This window comes from Cupressus sempervirens, chromosome 4 (genome assembly GCF_028749045.1).
Source record: "Cupressus sempervirens isolate cs-2001-9-10 chromosome 4, ASM2874904v1, whole genome shotgun sequence".
NCBI classification, from domain to species: Eukaryota; Viridiplantae; Streptophyta; class Pinopsida; order Cupressales; family Cupressaceae; genus Cupressus; species Cupressus sempervirens.
In genome coordinates, this window is record NC_143121.1 from 463232833 (window position 1) to 463254113 (window position 21281).

General features: G+C 34.9%; 1 pseudogene; it reads left to right on the top strand.

Annotated features, from left to right (window-relative positions):
* The window catches only part of LOC149561987 (CBL-interacting protein kinase 2-like), a 28721-nt pseudogene extending 7832 nt beyond the window's left edge, over nt 1–20889 (top strand).
* The last annotated feature ends 392 nt before the right edge of the window (nt 20890–21281 follow it).

The window sequence follows — 21281 nt, forward strand, 5'->3', positions numbered from 1 at the left end:
CACCCAAAATAGAAGCTGGCCCTTCACTAGATGTGTGTCAGAGTTAACTTGCCATCAAAATGTGTTTCCAATGCATGGAAAGTGTTATTTTTGAAACTGGTAGTCAAGTGTCCACGCACCTCTAAATCATGGAGCTTCATGAAAATGTGGAGCTGCGGACCTACAGAGCTGCAGAGTTGCGGAGCTACAGACCTCGACTGAGTCAAAAACCTCAAAAAATTTCTAAGTGTCAAAATTGAAATTCTGGCATCTGGGTTTTGTTCATCTTCATCCTAAAGATATGTTTGGATATTTTCCCTTGAATTTCTCTATAATATCAATAATCTTAGCAGCATCGAAAGATCCAAAGCCTCATACTTATCTTTAACCTTCTATCTATAGTTGTCCACCTCAATTCGAGTTTCTGCAAAATCCCCAAGTTTGGTATCCAACTCTAACAATGCTTCTTCTGTCCTGAAGGCTTGTCTGATGTCTTCATCATTGGATGCTTCCTCTAATGTATTTTTGAATTTTTCTACAACTACCTCAACTGATAAAAGATTCTCTCAGTCTTCATCTTCAAAAATATCCAAGCATGCATCACTATATAGCTTTTCTGCTTCCAAAATTTGCTCTCGAGCTTGGTCCTTGAGCCAATGTATCTCATCATGCAATGTTTCCATCACTTTATTTCCTTTTGCACTCTTTTCTATCCAATCATCTATCATGTCTAGCTCTTCGCTAGTATATACATCAATCAAAATGCGGTACCTTTGTCCTTTTATGGCCTGTAGAATTTGCAAATCCTTGCTCCACACCCGTACCTCATCCATAATCTTGAAGTCCTACCTCAAAATTACCATGATCTTATCAACATTTTCTTGTGTAGCATGCAATAATTTCAAACTTCCTGTAATTATAGTGATACCCCTATCCTCAAGGTTGTCTCACCAATCCTGACAAGCTCTTAAAAATGGATTGAGCCATACACCTTCCCCTTCTTTAAGAATGGTAGTCAAAGTCTCCTCGGGGTGTTCAGAATCAAGAGGACCAATAACTTCAGCTAGATATCCTTTCAAGATCTCAACTTGCCTTCGAAGTGCTCTGATTTCAATCTCATCACGCTCCATGTGGTTAAGAACCTCTTTGACTCCCATAGTCATCATTTGTCAAGAAGTATCCTGTGTAGGTTTCCCTAACATGATATCCTTTACTTCATATTCCTAAAGGCTAACAGCTTCTTCATCTATACCTTTCGGGGGATGAGCCACTTGTGCAAATAGGTCCTAATTCTGAGTAGTAGTAATGAATGCAAATGGTGTTGCATCCTATAATGGAGAGTCAAGCTTGCTCAAAATCTTTGCAAGGTCACAGATATCATCCTCTGAAGCAAGGAATTGATGCTTAGCACTTCTCATTATTTCCTTCAAGAACCATCTCAGGATATGTCTTTCTTCAACCTTAGCTCTAGATGAGGAAGGGATGTGTTCAGCTACCTCCTTCCCTTTGTCATTTTTGCTTAGAGTTTCTTGTTGTGAGAGTTCTTCTTCTATAGTCTCAGTTTCCATAGATCCCGTAGTTTGATCCTCAATTTCCTAGGAAGGCTGTTGTATACATTCTGTTACCTGTGCCTCTTTTGGTGGCTCATTAGTCCTTGGTTCTAGTTCTCCTTGTAATGATGATTCTTTCTAAATATGTTCCTTTGAACTCGGAGGTGGAGCTATCACTAAAACCTTATCTACCATCATAGACTGAGGTGAAGATGGGGGCATTGGATGAGGACCTTGTGTCTCAGGTGGCATCTAAGTCAAATCTTTCTATTGAAATTCACCTATAGGAGTATCTCTAATCTTATCTCCAACCAATTATGTACCTACTGGCATGAAATCAAAATTTGAATGGAGAGAATATCATCACCTAGCTCTCTTTTCTCATTCACCCATCGGTGTACTTCATCTTCCGACGAAGAGAGCTCTACTATTTTAGCTTGGGTGGGTGGTGGGGTATTTGTGACATTCTTCTTTCTTTCCAATTTTGTAGCTTTGGCAAGTCAGGTTCTCCCTTGTAGAGGCACTTGCTCTTCCTCCCCATCTAACTTTGTTTCATCCTCATCTGATTCTTCCTCTGGAATAGTTTTAGGAACAGATGGATTAGGCACTAATCTTTTATGAACTCTCTACCTCTTGTTCATTCTAACCTTGACCCTCCTTTTCTTCTGTGGAACCATAGGAGAAATGAGCTCTTGATGCATCAAAGGAATGGATGTCTCTGGAATCTCTCCCTCCTCTTGCTGGCTTGACAAAATAGGAGGTAATGGAACATCAACCTGGATATGAGAAATCCCAGAGTCATGGGGGTCCTGGGGAGTAGATTCATGTTGTTGCAAAGGGGCCTATTCTTCAACATGCTTTGTTTAGATCCTCTAAGGAGAGGCTCTCTTCCTCTTTTCTTTCTTCTTCTCTGGTGGATGGTAATATCCCATTGGAGGATCAAGCTGGTAGACCATTTTTTGGCCTAATAGGAGACTAGAGCGCAAAGATAGGAACTGTGACTTTCCTCCCCTTTACCTTTTCTGGGCGAGCATGTATATGGAATATCATTGTATTCAAAATTGGATCAAGTGGAAAGGGTTTCTTGATCCAACTCTTTGTCATTGTGATGACATGTCTTGCTCGATAATTAATATCATCTGCTTCCTCTCTCTCAATTTTTGCATTCAGAATGGGCCTCTCACCAACTTTATTTGTATTGAATAAGGGATCTAGTAGCTCCTGTGAATCTTGTAGCCTTATCTCATTCAGGATGGTCAAATGGAGAGCCTTCTCTGCTACATACAAATCCATTCTACAATAGTCCCTGATACAAACATCATAGTCATTTGTGGCATTCATCCAATGATCTTCAATGGTGTCCTCATGGTAGAACTCTTTTCTTTCCAAATTTTTCACTTTACCAACACTGTCAAAGAACGGTCGGGGAGAGTTATATTCCTCAAGAGGATAGTTCTCCCACTCCCACTCGAAAGTCAAGATATCTTGCTTTCTCTTTACTTGGTATGCCCCTATTACAAAAGGCCAATCCCAATAAGGCCTTTGTTGTTTCTTGATCCTCTCATAGGCTGACTCGATCTGTCAAGAAATTTCCATCAGAACCAACTTGTCACTTAGGTACCTTTGGAGCTTCTTTGGATGGATAGATGCACCACCAACCTGAATGTATGTGAATGTTCTAAATTGGATAAAATATGCACTGAGAGCTGTGATCTGTGCCTTGGCCTCATTAGACAATCTCTTTCCATAGTCACCTTCGATGAATCGAATGATGGAAAAGATAAAGGCATCATTCACAATCTTGTACTCTTTGCTTTGCAGTGAGAGATTTTTCTTAACTAGCTGAGGATAAACTATATACGGCCATGCGTTAGGATCCTGCATACTGCCCTTTTTGTACAACCCAGGATAGTTGGTGGCTCTTGCTACAAGTAGATATATCACATAAGAAGTCATATAGAACTTCTTCTTGTCCTTTACTGTCTGCAACTGATCACACAAGTTCTCACTAAGTGTGGTAGCTCAATCCAGTGGCATCTTTGCATGTCTGATGGTTTCAATGAAGTTAACCATGAATGGAGCGAGATGACCTGCTGCCGGCAATCCCATAACTCTACTCAAGAGAATGATTGAATATCCAATGTCATCCCTCATATATCCTTGAGCCATATCTACTTTTCTGATTGTCTTTCCTCAAGATGGCTTCTCAATGAAGTATGAGGAATATATGATGTCCATGGCCTCCTGGTGATGATACTTATGCCACCTCTCAGCTACTTCATTTGAAAGATTGATAAACTGATCAGCTCTAGGTAAGTGAAAGACTCTTGATATTATCAGGTCGTAGATCCAAGACTACTTCTCCAGTGACACTCTTTACCACCCTTTCCTCAGGAACAAAATGTCTAAATAAGGTCATAATCAATTCAACTAACTGAACAGTCCCAGGATGTGATGTTACATTTGCCAATCTAGACCGTATTAAGGCGAATCTTAAAGAAGATCTTTCAGTTGGGTTGTTACAAACCCTCAAAAATTCTCCCAAGTCTGTGTGTCCAAGTTCTGTGTCTTTGATCTTAGAGTGTTCATTGTGCAATCGTGACTTCGGGGTTACGCCTTGGAACTTGTATACGACTGGCTTTGCTATTGATCTAGATGTGGATGCCATTTGATTGTATTACCTGCACGTCACAAAAAAAAAAAGAAAAAAACAATTAATTACTTGATACATAAAACACATTAAAAAAAATGATACTCAAAAACCAATTTTATTTTACTTATGATTTTTTAATCTTTTTTTTTTTTAATTTTTTTTTTTAAATTATGTTTTTTTAAAACTGATTTAAATGAGAATTTCTCCTTCTTCCAATTTTTGAACTATGAGCCTGGGAGTCGAAAGAAAGTAGGGGGTCCCCATTCCTAGTGAGGAATGGAGTGTGTGTTGTGGATACCACAACAAAACCCTAAAGGAAAGGAAAGTCATGAGGTCCAGCTCATCAATAATGAGGTCAAACAACCCAAGTTTAGGCCAATCCCTGAAGTCACCTACAGAAATGACCCTGCTAGTATGTTGTCCATTATTCCACCAAAGGTTGTTATTCCACAAACTATTTGATAAAAAAAATCTAAATGACAAATTTCAAATAGTTGAGAAGAAGGGTTTAACACATGCCCTAGTTTATGCTACAGGTTTCAAAATAGAATGGATATAGATTGTCCTTAGCTAAATTCACAATGGATGTTTGTGGTTGGAAATAGGACTAGTGAAAATTACCAAGAGGATAGTCCATAAGGTTATGGGCTTTCCAACCCTAGATCGACATAAAACTTTAAGAAGTGACTCAAAAGAGGTAATTGAAAAGAACACAGAGGCTAAATTGAATAAAAGAGGCATGTCAATTGACACAATCATAGATCCCCTTCTAGACTTTGCTATGAGAATCATTTCTTATAAGTTCTACCAATCCAGAAAATTAAATAGTGTACCATGCATTGCTATGGATGTAGCCTATAAGTTTGTGAAGATAGATCACACATATGATCTATCAGAACTGATGTTGTAGCAGATAAATGAGAACCTAGGAGCAATTAGAAGGTCAAAAGGTGCTCAATGCAAGTTTGGTTTAGTTCTTATGTGCGTATTCTTTTATGCCATGGAAGAGTTTCCTTCTATTCGAAAGGTGAATTAGAACCCAAACAAAACTGCAATCACACAAATTAATGAGTTCATTGATTAGATGGGTGATAATTTTGAAGCCCAAATGACAAGCTACTTTGAAGATTTTAAGAAATCCATGAAGCAAAGGGTAAGAATACTAGTTTCCCTAGTGGAAAAACACATCAATGACATATGCTTTTTGGTTGATATTGACTAAGACCATTAGGATAAGAACTTGATCTAGATGAAGCCTCAATAGCAATCACAGCATTGCTTACAGAAGAGATAGATAAGGAGGCACCTCATTTTGGTACATTAGATGTTAGCAAATCCAAAGTTGAAACAAAATTAAAGACAACCTCTATAATTAAGAGGAAAGATAAATCAGTGAAGAAGATAAAGAAGAAATTTGGTGCAAACATTGAAGGGGAAGCAGGTGCTGAAGAGGAAGAAGAAGAAGAAGGTGAGAGTGAAGAAGAAGAACAAGGGCAAGGTCAAATGGAGTTGACCCAAGGGTCAGGAGAAGATAAGGAGGAAGGTGCAGAGGAAGAAGAAGTTGAGTCAAAGAAAAGAAATGCTAAAACTTAGCCTCTAGCTAAACCCAAACTCAAGAAGGTGACCAAGCCTACACAAGCCAAGGCAGCACTAGCAACAAGAGCTAGCACAAGGGCCTCTACTCAAAAGGCCAAAGAGGCAAAAAAAGAGAAGAAAAAGGCCACTAAATAGAATGATCAAATTCAAAAGAAAAGAAGAAAGTATGTGGCATAGCTAGACACTGATGATGAGGAGAGAATAGAATAGGAGGATATCAGCCAATTCAAAGTGGTAAGCCATCCTGCCAAATTTTCCATAGATAAGATTTGTGAAAATATTAAGAATACAGATTTGAATGATTTGAAAAGTCTTGATTTCAATAAGCTAAGTAGAGAAGAGTAAAATAAAATAGAGGAATCAGTATATGCCATGATGACTGAATTCAAAAACACACCTCTCGAGCTAGACAATACCATGCCTAAAGAGCTATATGAGATAATAGAAAACAAATGGCATTATTTTCTAAAAATGAAAAATGAGATCAGAGAATCTACCTTAGCACAAGTGATGCCTGACCTAACAAGAGGTAAAATAATAAAGACTAATAAGAAACATGGTGGAAAATTTGCACCTAAATATAGAGCCTTCAACATCCTACAAAATAAAATTGAGGATGTAGTAAATAAATCCACACAATTGTGGAAAACAATCTACAATATATCTGATGACAAGGATGAAGAAGCAAATAAGGTAGAGACTAGTGCCAAGGAGAAGATAGAGGAAAAGAAAGTGGATGAGAAGCAAGAAGAAGAGAAGGAGGAAGAGAAAGGAGAAGAAGAAAAGGATGAGGAAGGAGATAAAGAAAAAGGTAAGAAGGAGGAAACACGTGAGGGAGAAGATATGGTAATAGTTGAACAGTAGCAGCAAGAGGAACAGAGTGTCTAAGACACACAAATGCCACCTCCTAGCACTCCTCATGTAACCATCACACTTGCAGATACAATAACTATCAAGCATGTTCCTGACAATTCAGCTCAGAACATCAATCACTTAATTGCAGAGGATCTCTCAAAGATCATTCACCAATCTACTCTATAGGTACAGTTATGCACAAACCCTATATTGGTGAGTGTAGATGAGCTATAGAAGGTAGTAGTAGAACCAAAAAGAGACAAGGTGAAACCATAGGAACCACCTTTTACCTATATAGCTGCTAGCACTAAAATTTTAATGCTTCCACCACCAATAACAATAGGTGATACCATTCAAAAGCCCAGTGTAGAAGAAGGGAAATCTGATGTGAAAGAGGGAACATCAAAGGAAGATGAGTAGGCCACTATTCAAACATTGGTAGAACTACCAAAAAAAGGCACTCCTACAAAGACTCCTCAGAAGCTGGGCACTGAAGCCATACCTTTGTAAATCTCCACACCAGGCTCGAGTTCAACCAAGGTGTCCAGGGTACTTCATTATGGAGACCTTGAGTTAGATGAAGAGATAATCATTCCTTCTTATGACTCAAAGACTATCACAATGGAGCAAATTATATAAATGCAAAATGCATTAAATATGAGGCAAAGGTAGGAAATACTTAGAAAAGAGTATAAAAGAAAGCACTACATGAAATTAAGGACATCTTTATGGATGCCTTCAGCTTGCAGTCACTAGATGAGTCAAAGCCCATAATGGAACAATTATCTGATTTAGTTGACTAGATGACTAGTGAAGACTAGGACACAAATGTTAAACTTATGAAATGGTCTAGAAGGAAGTTTCAAGGGAAGGAAAATGATAAAATATCTAGTGGTATAGCACTTGAACAGGTAGAATTGGCTAAGAAAATTGAAAAAGTCCAAATTGCACTTGAGAATATTTTCTCACTATATAAAAAGTTGTCTAGTTTTTCCAACTTAACACAAGAGACAAGCCAAAGGATAATGAGCTTGGAGAGAAATTTGAAGATTTCGAGCATGTAATTGCCAAGGGATCTAGCTCAAAGCGAGAAGCATTTTTCCCAATCGCTTCACACTCAAAGAGAGTTAGTTGCACTAACAAGTGAAGAGGCTAATATAAAGGCCAAATTAATGTAGATTCAATCCTCCATAACCCCACATTTGGAGGTCCTCCACAAAGAACAAGTCTATGTTAAAACTATCTTAAAGAAAGATACTAATCTTTCTACATTAGATGGACTTGTACATCTTGCTGGAGAGACTACCATCCAGCACAAGTCACTAGACATTGCTTTGGAGAATTGGGATGTAGCCCTGAAAATGATAATGGAGGTAAACAACACATTTTTGGCTAAATATGGTATTACTCCTTAGAACCCTTTGACATAAGTGTCAAAAAGGGGGAGAAATAATACAAGGAGAGGGGGAGAGATAATAATAAGGAAGATATGACTAAGGGGGAGATAAGACTTAATGTGTAAATAGTATGGGGGAGAAATAATGTTTTGAGGGAGAAAATAATAGGAACAGGGCAAAGGCAAGTAATATTAGGTACATCAACACAAGAATTTTGGTTGCAAGAATGGAATGGCACAATCAGCTCAAGGGGAGTTATAATAATTTTTAAGGTATTTTGAACAAATTTTGAAATTTTGTACATATGTAGAGTAGATTGGGTAGGGTACTCATAAGGTTAGAATAGTAATTTTTAGTTAAGTGTTTTTGACACTCATGCAAAAGGGGGAGATTTTTGGCCTTAGTTTGGTTTTGACAATTGAGTGTTAACACACTTAACCACTTTTCATATAAGAGTCGAATACACTATGCATGTCGAGCTACAATATGTGATGAGCCAAAATTCCAACAGGTGTTGAGTGATATATAGGTGTCAAGTCATAGTTGATGCTAAGAAAATTGGAACATTTCATATGCCAACAAAGCTAGGGTCATACATGTGCCGAGCAAGATAGAATGCAATAGGTGTTGAGCAAAGTAGGATAGCATATGTGTCGAGCACTAGTAGTCCAGTATGTGTCGAGTAACACAAAATCAGCATATGATTTTGTGCCTTCATAAACTTAGATGTACATCATTTTTAGAGCTAACATAGGAGGATTTTTAAGGATAACAAGGATAAGAATGAATCTTTTATACTTCCTATGCAATTAGCATGCAACCAATCAGAAAAATGGAGAAGGCATGCAACCAATGAGAAAAATGCAAGGAATGAGCGAGAATTCAAGATTCAATATGGATCATAGATTTGTACCTAACTCTAAATCTATGAAGTCTTTATAAGAAGGCTTAGACCCCATGATTTTAAGTTTCCAAAGAGAAGTTAAGGAAGTTGCTAAGTAGATGAGCAAAAATTTGCAAAATAGGGCAAACAGCAGGGGCATTACAAACTTAGTGAATTGAGAAGCAATTACACTTCCACTTAATCATAATAGTACAAGAGATACAAATAGATATCAGATCAAATAAGGGATCACATCAAAAATGAGTAGATCAAGTGCTTGAATTTAGTAATTAAAGTTTGTAAGAAATCAAGATAAATATTTCTAATACTCTCTAGCAATTGTATTAGATAGTGAAAACCCTATGATGATAGGTTAGCTTAATAGCTATTTTGAAGAGGTGGCTAAATCCTTTAACAGGGTGGCACTTCATGTAAAGTTTTTATAAATCCTTTAACCAGGTCATTATTGACACACTGTAAAGCCTTTAATAGGGCATACCATCAAAAGTGGTCAAACAATTATTGTTGCAGTGATTTTGTGGGTATCATCCCCTCCCCAATTTTACCTTCTTATTCCTAGAGGGTTTCTGGGTTACCAAATTTAGTGTTTTGTGTGTTGATGCATATGTTTATTTTATGTTCATTTAATATGTTTACATGCATATAGTTTATTTTTAGTTATTTGTTTTAAAGGGCTTGAAAAGGTTAAAGTGTGGTACTTCTAATTCACACCCCCCCCCCCCATTCTCAGAAGTACTCTTCCCATTTGAATATTCCAACAATATGTTGATGATACTAATATGTGTTAGCCTTATGGGCTTGATAGATTAGAGGAGTTCCAAAAACACATTGATAACTTAGTGCCTTGTATTTCCTTTACCAAGGAGCTAGAGTTGGAAAATTGATTGCCTCTCCTTGATGTTCTTCTCATCAAAAAACTTGACAACTCCCTTTGTCATCTATTATAAATTCTTTAGAATAACTAGGGAGTGGGGGAGGGGAGGGGGGGAGGGGGTGAATCAGTTATTCAAGGTCCAAATTTCCTATTCAAACTTTTCACTAAGTATAGTGAGCCCATTCAATCATTCATTCATCCAAGCATTAACTTTTCTCATCAACAAGTTACTGTAAATCAACATGCAAGCATAATACATAAAAGTTCAACACATAACACAGTGATTTATGTGAAAACCCAATTTGGGAAAAACCACCAGTAACATGCTACTCAATTCTCACTCTTCTAAAGTGATGCCCTGTGAAAGGCCTACCCTATTAAAGGCTTACAACACACTATTAAATGTGACCTTGTTAGAGGATTTAACCACCTTGTTAGAAGTGGGCCTAGTTAGAGGACTTTAGAACATTCACTTGGAATGCCACCCTATTAAAGGATTTACAAATGGCTATTAGGCCAACCTAAGTCCATAGGATTTTCCTTCTATCCTAATTGATATAATTGCTAAAGATTAACAATTAGGGATTTTGACCTGATTGCAGAATATAACTTAACTTGTAGATCTTAGATCACCTCTCAACTCATACCATTGCCTAGCCTTCAATCACTGCAACTCTAATAGCTTGCCCCTACTTTCAAGCTTAGTCTTCTTGAGTCTCCATGCTCAATGTACCAGTGCAATCATCTCTTCATGACCACTTATAGAAGTAGAGCCTCTATGCTCTTCCTTCTTCTAGATGTCTTCTCCTTGACACCCTTCTAACCACTTCGCAATTTGGCTCTTTAGCAGTAGCAACATCAACAATATTTACTTCTTGGTCTATGACTCCTTAAATATAATTCTTGGAGTTCTTTTCCTGCTTGATTCTTCCATCCTTTAATTTCAATTCGTATGGATTAGGTAGGATTCATTGCATCTAACGCATATTTTGTTTCCTCTAGAAAGTTCTTGAATAATCCTCTTGAATTTTCCTAAAAATGGTTAACATAGAATTTTGTGCCACCAGTTCATCATCCTTACCTTCCAACTAGTTCAAAAAATTCAAGGTAACCACTTTGTCAGCTTAGATTTGGGAAATCTTTGTTATTTGAAATAATGCAACAACTCGACACTATTGAAATATTGGTGCTCAGCACATACTGTGTTACTCGACATCAACTATGTTTTTCCTGATGCTTGTCACCTGAAGATCACTTGGAACACATTGGAATTTCTTGTTACTCAGCTCCAACTGAGAATTTTCTCAGCTTCAACTAACTTGCTCAATACCCGCTAATGATCTTAGTTTAAGCTTTGCAGTCAACCTTGTTCCTTCAATGTTTCTAAGTGTGACCAACATCTGTATCTTTGGGTATGTTATCAATACATCATTTAATCATCATCTTAACTAATCTTTGCACTTCATTACAACATTATAACTCAACCTTTCCTTTAGGTGTTGTTGTTACATCTTGTTGATCAAATCCTCTTCATCAATCAACTAAGTGATAGTACTTGGATCTTATAAGCAAATATCATTCCTACAAATAGTAGGTTTGACATCAATGACAAAATAATGATTGAAAACATTCTTTTAACAACAATCTTCCTTCTTTGCAACAATCTCCTTCTTTGATCTTCAACAATGAGCTTTTCAATCAAATTTCCAACATAACCATGTGTTTAGAAAGGAAACTCACATAGACTTGTACATACACTCCTCCTTCCACCACCATCCAAGCCAAAATTTGGGCATTCTTAAGACCCTTGCATTGAGAGCCTATAGAATTTGTGATAATGATTATTGAAGCCTTGAGCTCGACCCCCTTTGCCAAGTCTTTAGGCTTAATAGATATTCTCCTAGACAAATATCTAGGGCTCTTAACCAAGCCAAGTCCTTCCACCATTCTCTCTCGATTCCCAAACCTTCTCTACCCACTCTTGTGTTGAATGTCTCTCTCCCTTTGTGGAAGGTCTTTCCCAAAAAATCTCCAAGATCTTGACCAAGAAAGGTTTGTGCATAGCCTTCAAACCCCTCTCTGAGCTTAGAGACCATGTTCCATCCATCAAGGACTCTAGAGATGCTTTTTTTAACTTAGGGGTCTACAAAGTGGTTTTCTCCTATGGCACACCTTATATTGGTGAAATGGATCGCTCATTCCACACTCAAATCAAAGAGCACATTTTCAACATTAGACACAATAGAGTGTGCAAATCAGCCTTAGTTGAGCACTCCTTCTCGACCAAGCATCACATTTTCTTGGAAGATACATGGGTCCTTCCCAATGAGGAAAAATACTTCAAAAGGAAACTCAAAGAAGCTGTCAAGATTTACAACCACCCCATCAACCTTAATTGTAATGATTGTTGGATCCTTAACCCCTCTTGGAAGCCAATGTTGGCCTTGTAAGATAGAGACCAACATTACAAAAGGTGACCTTCCTCTTTCTCCCCCCTCTCCTTCCTACTTGATTGCTCCCCCTCCACCAATTGAGTTTCATGTTCTCTCTTTGTTCTTATTCCTTTGTGCTTTGGTTGGCTCACACCTCGCCTTCCACCTTGTTGGTGGTTTTTTTCCCTTTGTGATTCTTCTTTTCTTTTTGGTTCTTTTGTTTGTTGTGGCTCTTCTTGATTGTATTGGATTGGTATTTCTAGGTGTATAGGTTCAGTTTGATGCTTAGTAATCCCTCTAGCTCCTACGGGTGCACTTCTCACACACCAACTTTTGGTTGGCTTGGGCTTGGGTGTTCTTCTAGTGTTCAAGTTTTTTTTGTTTTTTTGATTTCTTTCTTTTTTTTTTTCAATCTTTTCATTTCCTCCTTTTTTCTTTGCCTCATCTTGTTTTCTTAATTTTGTTCACACTACATATTAAACACACACTTATATTGTATGTATATTAATATATAGAGTTATGTACATGCGCACACACATATATATACATGTATGTATATATATATTATATATATGTATGTATACATTTATTTATTTATTTATTTATACATACATGTGTGTGTTTGTGTGTGTGTGTGTGTGTGTGTGTGTGTGTGTGTGTACACACACACATATATATGCTCATACACAATATAAATACACACACTCACACATAGTATTAACAACATACACACACATATATATTAAATGTTTAGATTATACATACATACATATATACATACATACATACATATATATATATATATATATATATATATATAAACAAACATGTATATATCATCTTTGTCCATTTCATATCTTGTGCTTATATATATATGATATATTCTATTATATTCTTGATATCTTTTGTCAATATATAATTTAGTGTACACTTTTAGTTATATCATATATTATATGTTCTTATATATGATATTATCACATATTAATAATTTAAAAAATCCAACACTTTATTCAGTTGGTGCTCATTTTTAGTGTCTAATTCTTTTTCAATTTGTCCTTGGAATGTGTTCCTTGTGGCCCCTTTTCCTTCTGTCTACTCTATTATTGTATCTTTTTTTTTAATTTTTTATTTGTTATTCTTCAACCTTAGTGTGTGTACAATCTTTATTGCCTTGGTTAGGCTTGAAAGATTGTATACACACTAAGGTTGAAGAATAAAAAATAAAAAGAATAAAAAAAAGAAACAATAATAGAGTAGACAAAAGGAAAAGAGGCCACAAGGAACACATTCCAAGGACAAACCAAAAAAGAATTAGACACTAAAAATGAGCACAAACTGAATAAAGTGTTGAATTTTTTTAATATATTAATATGTGATAATATCATATATAAGAACATATAATATATGATATAACTAAAAGTGTACACTAAATTATATATTGACAAAAGATATCAAGAATATAATAGAATATATCATATATATATATATATATATATATATATATATATAAGCACAAGATATGAAATGGACAAAGATGATATATACATGTTTGTTTATATATACACACACACACACACACACACTCACACATAGTATTAAAAACATACACACACATATATATTAAATGTTTAGATTATACATACATACATACATACATACATATATATTTAGTGTACACTTTTAGTTATATCATATATTATATGTTCTTATATATGATATTATCACATATTAATATATTAAAAAATTCAACACTTTATTCAGTTCGTGCTCATTTTTAGTGTCTAATTCTTTTCTAGTTTGTCCTTGGAATGTGTTCCTTGTGGCCCTTTGTCCTTCTGTCTACTCTATTATTGTTTCTTTTTTTTCTTTTTTTAATTTTTAATTCTTCAACCTCAGTGTGTGTACAATCTTTCTTTCCTTGGTCCCTAAATCCATAAACATATCAATACAATTATTAGATAATTGAGGGGTGGGGGGTGAATCAGTTACCTCCAATTATCCTATGGTCCCTTCAAACACTTTAGTACTAATTAATCTTCATAAACTTCAATAGAAATCACTCAGTGGTCTTTTTCAACTTCATCATCAACATTTAATAATTATCAAATCCAAATTATTAATTCATTGTCCATTACTTTACTAAATATCAATATTATAAATTTATTGTTACCTAGTTGTTTTTGAGACGCAATAAAAAGTAAATACCATGAAAATTAACTTGCAACATAACAATAATCACTAATTTGACACCAATATTTTTATTATGGAAACCCTACAAAGGTAAAAACCACCTAAGACCAACAACTCAAATAATTTCAATCTTCTAAAGTGAGCTTTGCTAGGAGTCAACCTTGTTAAAGGTTTACATACACATTGTTAATGTGACCTAGTTAGAGGATTTACACCAAAAGATCATCTAGACCTTATCACTCCTTGATCCTACCTAAAGAGTGGCCTAATCTAAAGAACTTATAAACACCACTAATTAATATTACCAAATAGTATTTCATAGACTTTTTAGGTTAGTTAAGAAGTTTTTCTACTAAAATTGTTCATTTTTTAGGTTTAGCACTACCACTACTACATTTGGACCCAAATTGTGAAGACATGCCATCATTATTGTGATGCTTGTACCTCTTGCTCAAGTGACAAAATCATAAATTGGCTCTTGTTAGATGGGTGTCAGAATTTTTTTGTCACAAATTGCGATGGTGAGGGCATCCATCATAATAGCGATGAATAAAATTGACATAACTTGGAAGAAGGAAGGGACAAGAATTCATGTTCATGATGTTATAATTGTGATAGTACATCATCATAATTATGAAATCTTAAGCCTCCAAATCCACCATCATAATTATGACATTGATGCAATAGTTGAGTTGTGGAGGCGATGTTCATTCGTCAAGACTATCCATCGTAATTGCTATAGTTGTATTGTACAAGTGATAGCTAGCTATCGAAATAGGTCATCGTAATTGTGATAACTAGTCAAATTATTAATTTTTAAATGTTACTTGTAATGCCTAGGTTGTTTCTATTGTCAAAGAGGCTTAAAGCTCTATCTCACATGGAGTTATGTCTTAGAGTTCTCTTTCTAGAAGGGAATAGGTGACATGGAGAAATGTGACATTGAAAGGAAAACTTCAATAAAAAGAAATTTCATTGTAGAATTGGGTCAGCATGGTTTAAGTGAGTCAATTGTAGTTAATAATAAGCCTTCCAATCAATTTGGACTATAGTCTAGTTTGGGAGAAGATTGTTCGTGTGAGGTTGAAATCGATAGAGTCTTGCCATAGGTTTTCCTCAATAAGAAATGTTGTTGATTCAACTAGTCATGACAATCCTTTTCCAAGCACAAGATTATCATCCCTACATGAAATAGAAATATCACAGGGATTCAAAATGGGGAAGACTTACACAATACTAGGAAAGCCTATAGAGTGTCAAAAAATGGATAACCTTGTGAATAGGGATAAGGAAGCTACAGATTTTCATAATGCTCTTCACTCATTCACTCTAGTAAATAAAATGTTGAAGTGTAGAAATTACACACCATCAAATGTGTAATGGGTTTATCTTTCTTAGACTCTAGTGATCACTTCGAAAAATCCATCAAATGTTGGTGGATAGAATATCCATAAGAGATTGAGCATTTAGATTCATTTACCCTTGTAGGTGGAATGTTATTTAATAGAACTATAACAAATTCCTTGGATAGACTCCAACTTGTTTGCAAAGCAAGTTCAAGAGCAGACTAGATATTTTCCTATTGAGGAGGAAAGCCTAATTGAGGAGGATAATATGGATTATCATGATACAATGAATAAAACTCAAAAAATATTTAGCTCATTGACTAAGAAAAACATTCTTAGTACCAAGAAATTATGATAGACTCAGCAAAACATAATTCACCCATAGCTAGTCCTCCAACTAGAAGTTTCTTTAAAAGGATCATCACCAACTCCACAAAAAACAAAAAAAAAAACAAATTTGTTAAAGAAGAAAGCTTTGCAAGACCCAAATTCAATTCTATTAATCTTGGAGGGTAGGCTTCTGTAAAAGAAAATCTAAGTGAGTTGCAAAATAGATATGGTTCATCAGTCGGAAAGAAGGATTCAAAAACACTCAATGTAAGAACTAGTAGCAACTTTGCAAGCTAGATTTCACCAAGGATAAGTCAAAAAACAAGAAATATATTATGAAATGTGAAATCATTTATTCCATTATTTTAGAAAAAATAGCAGTAGCATGAGTTATGATAGGTAAATTCTTGTCAGATCTAAGAAGATAGTTTGTGTTTTATCATATGCATTCATTATTGTTAATGTATTGAACAAAACATATTTTCCATTATTTTTTGACTTCTCTTAGTGTAACAGGGATTCTTTTGAATCACTTAAATTCCATTATTTTAAATCATTTTCTCATTTAGCTTTGAACTTCATGTGATACTATTGTCCTACAATAGTGACTTATCACCGTTTTCAGTTTTGTTTACACTGTCACTTCATTTTGTAACTAGGAAAATCATTATTTTTCTCATTATTTGGTTTTCCTTCTCCATTTCTTTCTACTCATAGTCTTCCATAACTCATGAATTTGACAACAACATTATCACTATTCATTTTATCATCTACTAGTCATGTAAACAACTCTTTTAAATGTACTTACAAGAAAAATGAAAAGTCATACATTAAGATTAGACTGGTCAAGCATCCCAACATCGTACAACTATTTGAATTCATGGAAAGATATACCAAAATCTATTTTGATATGGAATACATTATAGGAAAAGTCTTCAATAAAGTTGGCAAAGGAAAGATAAAGGAGAATGTAGCAAGGAAATACTTCCAACAACTTACGATATGGTGGACTTTTTTGATAGCATAGGAGCTTATTACAGAGATTTGAAACTAAAAAAGTTGAGTCTAGATCATAGTACCAATCTAAATATCTTAGACTTTGGATTAAGTTCAATGACTTGCTGTGATTTCACAATGCATGCCCCATTTCTCCTAGAAATGGGGACCCCCTAATATTTTTTAGTCTCCCAAACACCTAGTCCTAGGCTTGGGTCAATTTGGAACTCTTCTTGAGTTTGGATCAAGTCCTAGTCTCTAACTAGACAAACATAGGCTGTCAAAAATAAGAAAAATTGGAAGATTTTAAGTGTTTTAGTGCATAAATGCACCCTCATGTACTAGCGCACATGTGCACCTATCCAAGATGCATAGGTGCATTGAATGCATGAGTGTGCACTTATCTTCCTTTAGAGATGCACAACTATACACATGCATAGGTGTGAACCTCCAAAGGCTTTGTGTTGGGTCCAAAATGAAAAAACCCAAGGAAAGGTGTGCATGTGCACACCTCCCCAAGGTATGTACATGTGCACCTTTCTCTTAAAAACAATAAAGGCATATATAAGGGTGCACACATTCACACCCCATCAAGGTGCACATGTGCACATCCTTTGTGCACATAAAAACATTGGAACAAGTTTCCCCCCTTCACACTTGCTTCACACATGTTCACCTCACCAACTTATGTAGGTGTGCAACTGCACAACTATGCTAAAATGATTATTGTGGAACCATTTGAGTGCACCCTGTGCACCTGTGAAGGTGTGAAAGGTGCACTTTTTTTCATTCTAGGGCTATTGGGGTGGATTGAACTAGTTTTCCACTATTTTAGTGTTTTGGGTTAGATTTTCAACTCTTCAGACTAATGTTTGCATCTTTGTGCAGATAAAAAGGCATCCTTAACTTTTTGGGGTTATAACTTTTGACCTAGAGCTCAAGATTCAAAATCATTTACACCATTGGAAAGAACTAAAAATCTAATTTTAATCCCTAAAACATTGAGACTTAGGCTACCTAGTTTTAGGAACCAATGAAATTTTCAACTTGAAATTTTGAGCAGAAGACCTCCAAAAAACCAATTAAAAATGCCTAGAAAAAGTTTGTTAAAAAAAATATGAAATTTTTTCAAACATTTGATCATTTTGGATAATCTAGATCACCCAGTCTCTCACCAAGAAGAATTAGGAAGTAGGAGAGAACAAAAAAATCAAGGAATAGACTTCACAATGCATGAAGATATGTGCATAACATGAAGGTGTAGCTTATAACATGCAAGTGCATAGATTATCATAGCATCTTCTTTATTAGTAGCAATAAAGATCTCACTTAAGCTAGTAACCTTCACCTTCAAAGGAGTTACACATAAATTTTGATTCATTAATTTACACTATAGATCAAAGGTACAGAGGTTGGACACATGAACTAGAACAAGTTCCTCATCTTATGAAACTATTAATGATAAGATTCAACACAAGTGCCTTGAGATTTGAGATAGAAGAAGTGGAAGGAGTTCAAGTCTATAAAAAATTTTGGCTATAAAGAGGGTTAAATCATTAAAAAAGGAAAAATAAGTACACAAGAGTGTTTCCAGACCTCGTCTAAGAAAAACCTAGAAACCATTTTCAAAATAGAGAATTTTGATTTTTTGGTGAACTGGGCACCTTACACAAATTCCCTGCAGGTGCGCTATTCCAAAGGTGCACCAAAAATTTGAAGAAGTCAGTAGTTAATTGCCAATTCTAAATTTAGAGTTTTCTATGCACAATAAATGCATTCTAACAATAGTTTAGCTCCTTTAAAATGTTAAGAGAAGCCCAAGCTTCCATTTTTAAAGCTGCCAGTGACTCCCAAATCCTCTTACATCTTTGTTCTTCTTATCTACTACTTCTTTCTTTGTTTTGAGACATGTAAAGGCTCATGCACCCATTAAATAATATAAACAAGGGTGGAGTCCTACTTTAACACTATTTAGAGAGTCAGTTTATACATAATTAGATTTTTTTATTAGTTTTAAGCATATATTTGTATGAAGAGATCTCTCACTCTCAACACAAATTGAGGAGACAATTTCTTATAAATTGAAGAATGTAACATGTATTCTAAGCTGTTATTTTGATGAAATAATATATGCTATTGGTGCTCTCATTTTGAGTGTAGTTATTCTTGTCAAAGTGTGTTATTTTTAAGTATTCTTGTTCATGATAATAATGGATCCAATGGTTTTGTTTTATTGATTTGATTATGTGATATTTTAGTTCTAGTGTTTTCTATGTGTTGATCAATTTCACTAATGTATTGAGTTGGAGAAGAGATCAACCTATTGCTTCTACATAGCTTCTTGTCTCACATGAGTGCACTTTCCATGGCCTTGTGATTTGATAAGAAGTGAAACATCTTTCAATTTTACTAAATTCCCATCAACAATTGCATCAGTGGATTTTACGAAGTGCTTCTCCTATTTTCATTGGTTTCCTACCCAATCTTTTCAACAATTTAACTCTCCAATGTGTTGTTACCATGGTTTATGTCCATTAGGAATTTCCCTTTCATGTTATTTACTTTCATCTCTCATTAACTTATCTTTGTTATTTTCTTTTCTAACCCTTGGTTAAATTAAGAATTCATATAGTTGCATTGTTATATTGCATTCATTTAAAAGTAGAAAATACCAAAAAAAATCTCTTTTTGTGGTTAATTTTGAAATAGTAAATAGACCGATCATCTTATTTGAAATTGGTTCAAACTAACAAAGGCCTCTTTGTGAACAATACATTTATCTTCAACTAAGTGGATTTTAGTAGGTCACAAGATCGCTCGAAACCTTGGAGTTGATTCCAGATTATCTTTTCAAGAGAGGAATTTGAAAGGATTCCTGTCATTAAGCATAATGCAAAATGGCAGCTCAACATAACTCAACAACTCAAGCACGATGGTCTATTAAATACAACTTTTGGTACTCCTACATATTTTTCACAAGAGATAATTACAAGAAAAGGCTATGATGATGTCAAGGTAGATGTATGGTCATGAGGGGCTATTTTGTTTGTTTTGATGGCTAGTTGTCTACCTTTTCAAGATCTCAATCTAATGGTCATGTACAATAAGATATACAATTGATAAATTAAATTTACATCTTATTTTCATATATACAATATTAGAAGGATAATGAACATGTTATTAGATCCCCATCCTAAAACTTGACTCACTATTCCCTAGTTGATGGAAGTTCCATTATTCAAAATACAATGCAAGCCTTTACATTTTGAGATAGAGGATATGACCTTATTAGCAAAATTTTTGACAAAGAGAGCTTCAAGATGAGTCAAATTCATCCCCTTATAACACCCACATAAAGAGGTTATCAAGCTTAAAATGTATTTGATGTCATTTATTTTTCTCATGGCTTCATCTATTACACCTACTTGAAGAGATAAACATAGCAAAAAGTGAGAAGCACTTTACATCTACTCAATCATTTTCTAGTATATGCAACAATCTTGAGGAAGCAACTAAACTTTTCAAATAGATTGCATAATCAAGATGCAAGGAAATAAGAATGGAAGAAAAGGTAACTTGGTATCTTTTGCAAAGATTTTCGAGGTGACACCTTTGTTATTTGTAGTGGAGTTGAGAAAAGGAAATGGAGATACAATATAATTTGAAAAATTATGTAATCAATAGCTTAAATTTTCTCTCAAAGATATGGGTTTGGCAAGATGATGATCATACTTTGGGACTTGGGTCATTCTTAAGGAAGAAGCTGAAATTGTTAAGTAAAATTTGAAGAAACTAGATTACAAAATCATGATGTTGGGATAAATGGCTTGTACATTTGAAACCATAAAAATTATATTTGAAATCATTAATCCTTGTGAATAATCATTTTCTTCAGCATAAAAAGTTGTAATGAGAATGTAATAATAAAATTCACATGCCCAATTCTTTTTAAAAAGTTAACTTGTCCACAATTTCAAAGAATTGATGACCCCAATCTAAATATTAATGAAAAGGGAGAAATAAGAGCAATAAATGGTTATTTTTGAGTTATTAATCACACAAACACTTCAATATTGATTTTGGAGTCTAATAAAAATGTTGACTAAGACATTAATTTAAACATAAAAGTGTTGATGAGAAATGAAGGTTAATCATCAAAATCATTTCAAACAATTTGTA